Consider the following 14,276-nt stretch of genomic DNA (forward strand, 5'->3'; position numbering starts at 1 on the left):
TCGTGTAGGAGTGGCTGGAGGTCAAACTGCTTTATGCTTTTCCCCCGTGGCCCATGTTGAGCAGAATGATTTAGAGGATCGAGAGGCACAGGTAGATGGTGCTTCTGGTGGCACCTCATTGACCCAGGAGGCCATGGTATGCAGATCTACGAAGGCTTCTGGTGGAATCTCCCCTCCGGTTTCCAGCGCACAGGGATCTGCTACGGCAGGGGCCTCTTCACAAAGATTTGAATCAATTTTGCTTACAGCAATGGCCTTTGAGAGGGCTCGGTTGCTGAAACTTGGATATTCTATTGCGGTGATTGCCACCTTGCTACGAGCAAGAAAATTTGCCACTTAGCCTGTATGCAGGTTTAGCGAGTATTTGAGGATTGGTGTGAAAGTCGATGGGTTCTTTCTCGTTCGGTTAAGATTCTGCACATTTTGGAATTTTTGCAGGATGGTTTGAGTAAAGGATTGACCCTTAATTCCTTAAAGGTACAGGTGGCGTCTCGTGCCTGTTTCCAAGGTCAGGTGAATGGTGGGCCCTTGTCGGCTCATCCGGATGTGGCCCGTTTCTTGAAAGGAGTGAAGCATCTTCATCCTCCCTTATGACTACCGGTTCCCTTGTGGAGTCTTAATCTATTTTTGGATTTTTTAGCGGACCCTACTTTTCGACCGATGTGTAACCTTTCCTTGAGGTTACTCACCTTAAAAACAGTGTTTCTTGTGGCAGTTTGTTCTGCTGTTAAAGTATCTGAACTACAGGCCTTGTCTTGCTACAAGTGACTCCAAGGGCGATACAGCTGTGTACTGTTCCTTCCTTTTTGCCAAAAGTGGTCTCGGATTTTCACTTGAATCAGTCTATTTCCCTGCCATCTTTGGACAGGGAAATAGATAAGGAGGAATATCGCTTGTTACGGCCCTTGGATGTCAAGAGGCATATCTTGAGGTATTTAGAGGTTTCTGAACCCCTCAGGAAGACAGACAGGCTGTTTATACTCCATGGTGGGGGTAAGCAGGGTGAGCCTGCATCACAGGCTACAATAGCCCTCCGGATTAAGGAGGGTAGTCATAGCCGAGTATGTGGATGCGGAGCAGCTGTTGCCTAGTCAGGTTAGGGCTCATTCCACCAGGGCTCCGGCAATGTCATGGGCGAAGGTTAAATTGTTCTCTCCCATTGACATTTGCCGAGCTCTGATGTGGTCCTCCTTACACACCTTTTCCAGGCATTATTGCCTGGATATGCAAGCCCAGGAGTAGCTTTGTTACATCCCAGTGGTTTTGGATTCTCTTGTCTGTACGCTAAGAAAGGAGAAATTACTACTTCCCTGATAATTTCCTTTTCCTTAGTACAGACAGGTGAATCCAACGTCCCACCCTTGGCTGTCAAATGGTTGTGCTGTGGTCCTCCTGTGTAGCTCTGTGTTCCAGTAAGTGTCAATCCAGTCCCTATATTAGTGTTATTACACTCTTTGACTGAGCTTAGTGTTTTCCTGTTGGCTGAGCGCTAGAATGGTTATCTGTTAAGTTATGTTCATGTATTGTTTAGTTGTTCACAGTTGGCTTTTATAGAAAATACTGCCAGGCAGTGCAGGGGTATATATACCGTGACATCAACTTTGCTCCATCTCCTTCTGCTGGTAGAGGTGGATAACCCACTGGTGTGGATTAACCTGTCTTCATTTAAATAAATAAATAAATAAATAAATAAAGTAAATTATCAGGTAAGTAGTAATTTCTCCTTATTGAATTATTTTAAAAAATATCCCTAAAGTCTCGTCAACTGTTCAACTCCATTCTTAATTCAGGCATTGATCTATGGGCGAGGTTAAACAAATTAAGGCCAATGTAATAAGATGTAATGTAGTAATTTCTCCTTTATCAGGACAAGCAGGATGATAGTCCTCACATATGGGTGACATCATCAGATGGAGCCCTGATACGGAAAACTTCTGTCAAAGTTTCTAGAAGCTTTTGACTGGCACAGTGAAGCCACTGAGCATGCCCAGCATGCCATGATATTCTCAGCCACAGGGGTCTCCCTTCAGTCTCTTTTTTTCTGCGGCGCTGTAAGCATTGCGTATTAGGAGCTCTGTGAGATTTTCCCTCACTTTTTCCTCACGGAAAATATAACTTTTCAGTCACAAATCTTATCACTAGGGTCTCCCTTCGACATGGTAATCGGTGAGTACTTTTTTTGAATCATTTTTTGGTTGATTCCTGTCACCTTCATTCGGTACCTGCAGGCCATCGACCGTTATCCGGCCTATTTTCAACATGGCCTCCAGATTCAAAAAATGCCCAAATTGTAACCGAACTATGTCGATCACTGACCCGCACAACTTTTGTTTTTTATGCCTGGAATCAGGCCACGATGTCCGGGCTTGTACAACTTGCGCCCAGATGACACCGAAGGGCAGGCGTGCCCGGTTGGATAAAATGGAGGAGCTGTTTAAAAAAGCTCACTCCATCGTCATTTTTGCATCGTCACCAAAGAAATTATCACCCTCCGTTGGAAAAACATCGAGGTAAGAAAAGGGCCGATGATCGTCCATCACCGACCCCATCCGGATCTTCCATAGCGTCTTCATCGACATCTAAAGAACATCGTGAAAAAAGACACCATCGACACCATTCCATCTCCGATCCATCGAAGGGAACAACATCCACATCGGCACCGAAGGACATCGAGCCGATGCCAAAGCGAGTCCGGGTACTAGAGCCAACACATCCCTCTGTACCCGAGATACCGAGGCGCTCTCCACAGGGATCGATGTTAGAGACTGTGCCACCATGTTCAGTCATGGAAGAGCCAGTAGCACCAGTCTTACCTTCTCCTGTGACAGTGGACCCAGTCCCAATCTCCAGGGAAGAAGTGACTTCCATGGTCCAGCAAGCGATTGAGGCATTCCAAAGATTCCAGCCTCCTTCCATGCCAGCACTGATACAGACACCAGAACTGTCGATTTTTTAACCCTTACTGAATAAAATTGACGCATTAATCGGAGCTTTTCCTACACCGATGACACTGACAGCTCTCCCGATGTGGCCATCGACACCATTGGTGCCAAAACATGCACCGATGATTTCTTCGATTCCAGTCCCAGGCTCATCGGAGGAAGACGGGAGAGACTCTGATTCAATCCCGGGGCCATCGGGCCTTCAACATTTCCGGGCACTGACATTACTTTCAATGCCACTTCCGGACCCATGGTTACCATCGCGACCCGGTCCATCGAGCGACGCTGGCCATCGATGCCATCGAGACCTTTTGATTCCCCATCGATGCCTTTACTGCCTCCTCTAATACCAAAGCAGATTCCATCTCAACCATCGAAGTCTGCTTCTAAAACAAAACACCAACAAAAGCATAAACCAGATCCTTCTGAGGCACATTATCAACCTCAATACAGTCCTGGGAGGATGTAGACTGTAACGGTTGTGGACCCTTAGTCCGGAGTGAGGGATGATAAACCACCGAGGATCAGCCCCGATGAACTCGTCTCCAGGAGGTGGTAAGGACAACAGCACTACTGGATAAAGGTTCCACAGAACAAGCAGTATGGCCCTCCAAGGAGCGGATAGCCTAGGAGCGGCAGGGAGCCCCCGAGGAGCTGGTACTCCAGACGTTCCTACTAGAGTCAGATACCAGGATGAGGACAGTCCGGTCCAAGGATCTGGGGCAGGCGGCGAGGTGCAGAAACAAAGTACAGGCAGAAGATCCGGGGCCGGCAGCAAGGTGCAGAAACAAAGTCCAGGCAGAAGATCCGGGGCCGGCAGCAAGGTGCAGAAACGAAGTCCAGGCAGAAGATCCGGGGCTGGCAGCAAGGTGCAGAGATGAGACAAGCCAAGGTCAGGGCGGGCAGCAGGCAGGCAAAATCGAGGAAACAGTCCGAGGTCAAACCAGAAGACAACAAACACCAGAAGAGGCAAGGACAGCCAAGCACGACAGGGAACCTTGTTGCAAGGCGAATTCTTGGTTCCAGAGTGAGGTTTAAATCTCCCTGGCTGATGACATCATCTTCCGGGGCCGGCCTGGTTTTTGCGCCATGGCCCCTTTAAGGGGCGGAGCCTGCCGCACACTACTTGATGCTGACTGAAGAGGTGCCGGGGAAGTCGCGCCGCGGACCATGCGCGGCCTACCGCATCGGGAGGGCAGCCGTGCCAGAGGACCATCGAAGGTAGGGGGGCCTGGCCAGGTGCTGCAACATAGACACTGACACTGATACAGATGATTTACAGTCAGAGCCTTCTCCACCAGAAGGGAGGAGGAAGTCCCCTCCTGAGGATTTGTCATTTGCAAATTTCATAAAGGAAATGGCAGATACAATTCCTTTTGAATTGCTTACCGAAGAGGATACAAGACACAAGACTCTTGAAGTGTTGCAATTTGTGGATGCACCAAAGGAGGTGATGGCAATACCCATTCATGAAGTGCTTCTGGAACTTCCGCATCGATTATGGGAACATCCTTGCTCTGTACTGGCTGTAAACAGAAGAACAGATGTAACATACCTGGTACAACGTACCCCAGGTTTCCAAAAAATGCAATTGCCACTTCACTCAGTGGTCGTTGAATCGGCTCAGAAAAAAGCCAGAAAACAAAAACCACACTCTTCTACCTCACCAGGAAAAGAACAAAAGTTCTTAGATGGCCTAGGAAAAAAGGTTTTTCAAGGATCTATGCTGGTATCTAGAATTGCGGCATACCAGCTTTACATGAAGCCATATCAAAGAAACTTGGGGAAACAAGTTCAGGATATTGCTGATAACCTTCCTCAACAACAAAAACAGGCACTAAATACTCTTATTGCCAAAGGCCTGGAATCTGGCAAACACGAGGTATGGGCAGCTTACGACTCAGTTAAGACATCCGGTGTGGCGCTTTATGTCCGAGATGGCATAGAGTCCAACAGGATAAACATCCTGCACGAGACTAAATGCACAATTGAATCTTTATGGGTAGAAATCCCTTGTGCGTCGGGGAAGACTATAGTGATAGGAGTATACTACCGTCCACCTGGTCATGATGGTGAGACTGACAGTCAAATGCTAAGAGAAATTAGGGAAGCTAACCAAATTGGTAGTGCGGTAATAATGGGAGACTTCAATTACCAAACACACAAATTCTCTTAATGAAAAATCCCACGATTGAAATGAACTATATAGAAACACGTGGTATTAAAGATTAAACAATCACAACGCTATGAAATATTATCTTATATATTTAAGGACCATCATACCACCCACAGTGCTCACAAGTCAGACTTGCATTTCATGCACTTTAACGGGGTCACATTTAATCAATTGGTCCTGATGAAAGGCATCAAAGTTCAATTTTGAGAATTTTTATGAGTTTTTTGCTATATGTATTAAAAAAGCAACTTCCCTTGTTTCTGGATTATCGGGGAAACTTGTCCGACGCGCGCGTTTCACCACATAAGCTGCTTCAGAGACATCCGTATTCAAGCTCTCCTGATCCAGCACATCCCCATATCTTTAGCGGGGGTATAACCAAGCGAATTTTTTACGAGATGCCGAAGGTCCATCTATTTTTCGGACGCCGACACCATCTCCCTGCTCAGTGGATTCTAGAATCCAAGACCACACTCTCTCACCAGGGCAAGAGAGTTTTGCACAGCTTAGATTGTAAACGTGCGCTAGCTTTTTACCTGAACCACATGGCAGTCCATAGAAAATCCACCCAACTCTGTTTCTTTTGACAAAAATAAGCCAGGAGTTGCAGTGGGAAAACAACAAACTATCTCCAACTGGCTAGCAGACTGTATCGAATTCTGCTATAACAAAGCAGGCATTCCTCTCCAGGAGTGAGTAAAAGCGCACTCAGTAAGGGCTATGTCCACATCAGTAGCACGCTATCGTTCAGTGCCTATTGCAGATATTTGTAAAGCTGCAACTTGGGAGTTCTCTTCACGCCTTTGCAGCACATTACTTTACTGTTTGGACAAGGAAGAATGACATGATTCAGCCTTTGGACAATCTGTCTTAAAGAACTTATTTCCAGTATAGTACCAACTCCTCCTACATCCATCCTACTGTGATTTCAGGCTGCCTCATTTTTTCCAACAGTACACCAGTTGTTGTGCCATTGCACAAGTTGTATGCTGTTGGTCCAATACAAGAATGACTCAGCCTGTAGCTTGCTAATCACCCATATGTGAGGACTATCATCCTGCTTGTCCTGGGATAAAGCAAAATTGCTTACCCTTGTAATAGGAAAGCAGGATGTAGTCCTCACGAAACCCACCCACCACCCCGCAGAGTTGGGTCCGATACATTTTTTATTTTTATTTTTTCGCTCCCACTTACTGCTACAGACGAGTCTGAAGGGTCTGTGGCTGAGAATATCATGGCATGCTGGGCATGCTCAGTGGCTTCACTGTGCCAGTCAAAAGTTTCTAGAAACTTTGACAGAAGGTTTCCGTATAAGGACTCCATTTGATGATGTCACCCATATGTGAGGACTACATCCTGCTGTCCTGGGATAACACCTATTACAAAGTAAGCAATTTTGCTTTCTTAGCGTACCATAGTACAGTCACTAGAAATGATGGGAGGGTTTGGGGAGAAAATATTTTCCTCAATTTGTAATGATGGTGGTGTACTAAGATATATTTCTTTGCAAGTTCCTTACCAATATGGTTAGATTGGATTCCATATTAAAAATATTTGTAAGTATATGCAAGATATCTACTGTGAATATAAAATTGAGTGGTTAGTAAAATTAGTGGCCAAAGTTCCCCATGAGTTTTATTGGCACAAGTATTTTAAAATAGTGTAACCAAGGCCAAGGTGAAGCCTGGAACTATTAGAGAAATAAAATAATTTTGAATGTATGTCCATGGATACTTTTATCTGTAGGTTTTGCAACAGTTCTCAAAGGGTAAATATGTGTGCTTTCCCTTTTTTGGAAATTGCCAAAGAAAAAAGTACCCACAGATTTCAACCTGCTTTTTCTTAAGGAGACTTTTCCCCTCTAAGCAACACATTTTATTTTGAAAATGCAAGACTTGTAGCCCTTTTACGCAGGTAGATAACTATTTGCTTGTGTAAATGGCTTTCAAAATTTGCCCTGTAAATACATTTACAAAGGGGCTTCCGCATCCTTTCCATATCTTTTATTCTTTTTTTTTTGCTTGATATGAAGGTTGAAATAGAAAATCTTAAAAAAATAAAAATTACAATTTTAAGGCCATCATTATTTGCACAGTTTGAAAGCTTCCAAGGTATATTAGTTTGTAGAACTTCTTTATGAGTGAGCATTGGTGGTGAAATGGTATTGCAGCATTACTAAATTTAAAGCTCAGTAGCTGCTCTTGTGTGGCTTTTAGTTCATTGATATTTTTTAAGATTACAGAAGAGAGAGAGGTATTTTAGCTAAAACTGTAAGATTAAAGGAAGACTGCTCTCTATGAAAATGTTCTTGGGTGCCAAAAGGTTGAATATCACCTTGGTACAAAAAAGCTGTTAGAATTGTGATGTCATGTGTACAGTACAGGATTTCATCTCAAAAATGACTGTGAAGACATTTGTACCTAGGGTATTTTAATTTCAAGGGATTAATAAGGGAGTTATTGAAGGAAAATCATGGTGAGAATTGAGGTGAGTAGGAGATCTAGGGAGTCATTTTTTGACTGAAAACAGGTGAGTGGGTTTGTTAAATACCCATTAGTGTCACTAAAATCATGGAATTTTGTTGAGGTTTTCTGGCTACCCCCTTCAGACTATGAGCATCATGATTTAATGATTGATTCTTTTTGGGCACAATGGGGTGGGGTGCATTTGACAATATTAGAGAATATTGTACATAGGGTTTCCTGTCGATAGCAGGGCTGAATTAGCCATGCTGTCTGGGAGCGTCTCGCGACCGGTCAGTAGGCGAAGTTTTCTCAGTTAGTACAGAGTTTTGAACTCTGTATGGCTGCGCGGTGAGCTTCCCGCGCGATTGCCTTGTTACTTCAGTCTTTTTTTTTGCCGTGAACAGTCTGCACGTGGGGGTTTTTTCTCCTCCTTGTCTCTGAAGAGATTTTTTCTCAAATTTTGTTTTTTTCTTCATTTCTTCTGGGCAGTGACGGCTCCTAAACCATCTGGATTTAAGTACTGGCAGTGCGGTAAAATTATGTCCATTACAGATGGACATAATTACTAGGGATGTGAATCGTTTTTTGACGATTTAAAATATCGTCCGATATATTTTAAATCGTCAAAAATAGTTAGGGCCACGATACAATACCAATTCCCCCGATTTATCGTTAAAAAATCGGGGGAAGGGGGAGGGCAGGAAAACCGGCACACTAAAACCCCCTAAAACCCACCCCCGGCCCTTTAAATTAAATCCCCCACCCTCCCGAACCCCCCCCCCCCAAATGCTTTAAATAACCTGGGGATCCAGCGGTGGTCCAGAACGGCGGCGGTCCGGAACGGCCCCCTCAATTGAATCCTGTTGTCTTCAGCCGGCGCCATTTTGCAAAATGGCCGTCGCAAAATGGCGGCGGCCATAGACAAAAACGATTCGACGCAGGAGGTCGTTCCGGACCCCCGCTGGACTTTTGGCAAGTCTTGTGGGGGTCAGGAGGCCCCCCCAAGCTGGCCAAAAGTTCCTGGGAGTCCAGCGGGGTTCAGGAAGCGATTTCTTGCCGCGAATCGTTTTCCGTATGGAAAATGGCGCCGGCAGGAGATCGACTGCAGGAGGTCGTTCAGCGGGGGTTCCGGACCGCCGCTGAACGACCTGCAGTCGATCTCCTGCCGGCGCCATTTTCCGTACGGAAAACGATTCGCGGCAAGAAATCGCTTCCTGAACCCCGCTGGACTCCCAGGAACTTTTGGCCAGCTTGGGGGGGCCTCCTGACCCCCACAAGACTTGCCAAAAGTCCAGCGGGGGTCCGGAACGACCTCCTGCGTCGAATCGTTTTTGTCTATGGCCGCCGCCATTTTGCGGCGGCCATTTTGCAAAATGGCGCCTGCTGAAGACAACAGGATTCAATTGAGGGGGCCGTTCCGGACCGCCGCCGTTCTGGACCACCGCTGGATCCCCAGGTTATTTAAAGCATTTGGGGGGGGGTTCGGGAGGGTGGGGGATTTAATTTAAAGGGTCAGGGGTGGGTTTTAGGGGGTTTTAGTGTGTCGGCTCACGATTTTAACGATTTTCACGATAGTTTACACACCCAAACGGCAACAATACGATTCCCTCCCCCTCCCAGCCGAAATCGATCGTTAAGACGCTCGAGGACACGATTCACATCTCTAATAATTACTGCTATATATGCCTGGGACTGGAACACGACCAAGTCTCATGCTGAGACTGTGGTCAAATGTCCCCCAGGGCCCAAAGGAAGCGCAGAGAAAATCGTGCATCTAAAGATATCGTCCACACAGTCTTCTCCGAGACCGAAGAAGACTCCGTCTAAAAGGTCTGCTTTGTTAGAGGGTGCCTCTGCTAGGTCTGTCAATCCACCAGGGCCAGTGAAGGGAGTTGAGGCCGTAACTCCTCTTTCACAGAAATTCCCCTCATGAGCTGCATGGGTTTCAGTTCACTGAACCCACTCGATCCTGCTTATCGACGCCAAAGAAGTCGGGTCATTAAAAATCAAATCGGCCGAAGCAGGATGACGCGTCGGTGCTGGGATGCGCGCTTGGCGCATCGGCGCATAGCCCGGTGCACGAAGTATCGGCGCACGGCTCCACGCACAAGACATTGGCGCACAAGTCACCGGGGCACAGATGTGCACACGGAATATCGGCGCACAACTGCGTGCACGACGCATCGGCGCACAGCGACGCGCACATAATATCAGCGCACATAATGATGCGCACAAAGGTGCATCTAAACGTACAGCATGTATGCCACACGACACAGCAAAGCATCATGACTTAAAAGGTGCGAAGCTATCAATCCAACCTCGAATTCCGACGCACATGACACCAGTCTTGATGCAGCCTATACTGCTAAGTCAGGAATATCTTAAAAAGTCACAAAAAACTAAGCATCTAACATCTTCAAAACCTAGTGACAGATTCTGACCAGCATGTGGAACTAGTCTCTGTCCATGACTCTGACACCTCTAGCGAGGGTTTTGATTCTGATGGTCTTAGTAGACGACAATCCCCTCGTCTTCTCCATAACTCAGGCCTGCCTCCACAAGACTTGCTCATAGCAGCAGTGCCTCCAAGCACAATCTCTCGCATCTAAAGTGATGTTACAAATTTCGCAGGCATTAAATACTTTTTTCCAAGATCTAAACACGGCACATCCTCAGCCTTCACTTGCGCCTTCTCAGCTTTCGACATCTGCATCACCAACTCCGCTCCTTCCGTCTCAGCCGTCAACACCATCTCCAATCGCTGATCAACCAGACTCTCCAGACTTGCCATGGACATCGTCCCCTGGTTCATCTATAGGATTCCCATCTGACCCTCCAGAAGGTCTCCCGGAACCTTATTCCCCTCCCGAAGACTTGTCCTATGCAAAGTTTATCGAGAAAATAGACTCTCTCTTAAATTTCGAGATAGGAAAGATCCCTGATCCTAGGTCGGAGGTTCTTGGAATACTGAAAATATTTGAAATGCCTCCAGAGCCAACAGCTCTACCACCACATACAGTGCTGGATACAGTTCTTCGTGAAATGTGGGAGAAACCTTTTACTACCACAGCCACATCGAGGAAAACAGACTTAAAGTACCGTATGCGTAATTCAACAATTTACGATTCACACAATTGCCACACAACTCAATAGTAGTGGAATCAGCACTATCAAAGGCTAAAAGGTCAAAACTTCATACCAATTCACCACCAGGGAAGGATGACTTCGGCCGTAAGGTATACCATTCGTCCATGCTAGTAACAAAAATTCACCATCAGTTTTACGTAATCCAATATTTATTTGAATGTCTTCAGAGGTTACGTTCCTTATGTTTAGCCTCTGATAACACCCTACCACAACCATTTACAGACATGGAAGAAGGGCTTCGCCATCTACTTCGGTCTGTATATGAGTCGTTTGAGTCTTCCACAACGTCTTCGGCTACAGCTATAGCAGTAAGACGAATGGCATGGTTGCGAGCAAGCGCAATTAGAGAGGACGTTCACGATAAGTTAGTGGACATACCATGTCTAGGAGACAATCTCTTTGGTGAGAAGTTTGGGAAAATCTGTCACTCACATCTCCTACGGACCCCCATACCTTGTCCAGAAAATTTTACCCTTCATTCAGGAAGAAATCATACTCAAGAGCACCCTTTAAACCATACAATACCTATCGAACGTAGAATTATTCCCACCAGAGATACCAATCTCAGACTCATCAATCCCGTGGACGACGTTGTCAACAACGAGCACAAAAGCCAGCACCCCCTCAAAAACAGACTTCATCTTTTTGAGCTATCCCGAGCCATCTCCACCACCATACATAGGAGGTCACCTCTGGCTATTTTATGCCAATTTGGAGGCAATTACCCGGGTGCTGAACATCATAAGGGAAGGCTACCAGATACATTTTGTAACACTCCCATGCCTCCCTCATATTCCCTCCCCCCGAAATACATCAACCCACTCACTATACCTTCAAGAACAGTTACAAAATCTACAAAGCCAAAAATCCATTCAAAGAATTCTAATGTCACAGGAAAATCAGTGATTCTACTCCCATTATATTCTCATTCCAAAAAAGTCCGGAGGTCTTCAACCCATCTTAGACTTACGGAATCTCAACAAACACATTCAAAAAGAAAAATTCAAAATGACGTGTCTCAAGACTATTCTTTCCCTCCTATAGCCCAATGACTGGCTATGTTCCACAAACGTGAAGGATCCGTATTCCCATATACCCATGCACCCTTCTTCTTGGCAATACCTTTACTTTCAAGCTCAGAACAGCCACTATCGATACAAAGTTCTACCCTTTGGCCTATCTTCGGCCCCAAGAGTGTTCACAAAATGTTTAGCGGTAGTGGTGGCTCACCTCAGATAACTGTAGATGCAGATTTTTTCCTATCTGGACGACTGGCTTTTAGGAGCCTCGGATCAGGCTACTCTAGGGAATCACACGTTCCAAACAATCAATTGCCTTCAGATATTGGGCTTCATAATAAGTTACGAGAAGTCCAACCTGCAACTGACCCAAACCCTACATTGGAGTGCTCATCGATACAACACAACAGAAAGAACACCTTCCGCAGGACAGGATTCAAACTCTATCCTCACTAACTTGACGTCTATGCAACTGATCACATACTTCGGCACGTCAAGTCCTCCAACTGCTGGGTCATATGGCGGCAGCTATCATGTAGTTCCCTACACGAGACTACACATGCGCCGTCTACAGTGGGGACTAAAGGATCAATGGTCTCAATACTTTCAACTCCTCTCAACCAGGATACAACTTACACCTCAAATGTGCATCGACATTCGATGGTGGAAAAACACCAACAACCTGACCTCGGGAGCACCTTTCCGGTTACCTCCCCATCAACTTACACTCACAATGGATGCATCCAGGAGGGGCTGGGGAGCCCATCTGAGCAACCTAAAGGCTCTCAAGGTCTCTGGTCTCCTCAGGAGAACACACAACAGATCAACCTCCTGGAACTTCGAGCCATTTGGAAAGCGCTTCAAACCTTCTCCCCTCAGACAACAAAGTCGCCATGTTGTACATAAACAAGGAAAGAGGGTCAGGTTCATGGATCCTCTGTCGGGAAACACTTCGACTACTGACGTGGGCAATAGCAAACAAAGTTTCAATGCAAGCCACTTACCTCCCAGGTTTAGACGTCACAGCAGATCACCTCAGCAGAATTTTTCATCCACACGAATGGACTTTGAACCGAGAAGTAGCAACAAGAATCTTTCAATGCTGCGGCAACCCAATAATAGATCTCTTTGCCACAGAGAACAACTATCAGACACAAACATTTTGCTCCATTTACCCGAGCAAACTTCATCATTCTCCAGATGCCTTTCTCATCCCATGGACGGAGGGCTTGCTCTACGCTTACCCTCCCATTCCGTTAATATCAAGGACAATTAAAAAATGCATCCAAGACACAGCGGACATGATCCTCATAGCTCCATCATGGCCAAGGCAGCCCTGGTATCCGAATCTCATGCAACTCTCCATTCGCCCACCAATTCTACTGGAGAACCATCCACGTCTGTTGACTCAGGAAGGGGGGGTCCCTCCTTCATACAATGCATCGTTCCCTCCACCTAACAGCTTGGAGGTTGAAAGACATTTATTAAGCCACCTGGGATTGCCATCTCAACTTGAAGACATTCTCATTGCATCCAGGAAACCTTCAACCAGATGTAACTATGCAGGAAAGTGGCATCGTTACACAGAATGGTGCAAACCGTGACAACTAAACCCTTTCTCATCAACCGCCACGCAACTCCTAGAGTATTTCCACTCTACCTGGCTGGTTTAGCATTGGCTTCCGTTCCTGTGCATGTTAGCGCTAATGCAGCTTTCCACCACTATCATAATGGATTTCCCATTTCGAACCGTTGATCTCCAGATTCATGCGGGACATGCTATGTCTACGGCCACTGGTGTCAAAGCCACCTATACCATGGAATCTCAATATAGTCCTTGAACAACTAATGCTGCCTCCTTTCGAGCCATTAGATTCATGCCACATAAAATGCCTAACCTGGAAAACGGTATTTCTAGTGGCGGTCACATCAGCACGGAGAGTGAGCTACAAGCCTTGGTTCACTATTCTCCTTATTTAGAATTTTACCATGATAAGGTCACTCTTCGGCCTCATCCTACTTTTCTTCCTAAAGTAGTATCAGCTTTCCACATAAACCAGTCAATTACATTGCCAATCTTCAAACCTAAACCTCATCATAATGACCGAGACAAGCTTCTGCACTCTTTAGACTGTAAAAGAGCGTTAGCATATTACAAACAAAGGGCTCAATCTCAAGGAAGACCATCTCAATTGTTCCTCTCCTTTAACCCTAATTTTCCAAACCAGCCTGTCTACAAAAGAACCATTGCTAGTTGGTTATCCCAACGCATTGAATTTTGCTACAATAAACGTTCTATTCTTTTGAGCAATAAACCAAAAGCACACCAGATATGAGCAACAGCAGCATCTGTTGCGCATTTAAAAAGAGTTCCCTTACTAGATATCTGCAAAGCGGCAACTTGGTCTTCTCTTCATACTTTCACATCTCACTACTGTATCGGACAGCAAGCATCTTCCGATGCAGCTCTGGGTTCGGCAGTTCTGTCAACCTTAAATACAGAATAAGACTGTCTACCTTTATTGAA

General features: G+C 45.8%; 1 protein-coding gene across 6 annotated transcripts in view; it reads left to right on the forward strand.

Annotated features, from left to right (window-relative positions):
- The window catches only part of PTBP2 (polypyrimidine tract binding protein 2), a 308,274-nt gene that overhangs the window by 236,319 nt on the left and 57,679 nt on the right, over window positions 1–14,276 (forward strand). The gene's annotated exons all lie outside the window — the stretch shown is intronic.

The sequence above is a fragment of the Rhinatrema bivittatum genome, chromosome 10 (assembly GCF_901001135.1).
Source record: "Rhinatrema bivittatum chromosome 10, aRhiBiv1.1, whole genome shotgun sequence".
Classification (NCBI taxonomy): domain Eukaryota; kingdom Metazoa; phylum Chordata; class Amphibia; order Gymnophiona; family Rhinatrematidae; genus Rhinatrema; species Rhinatrema bivittatum.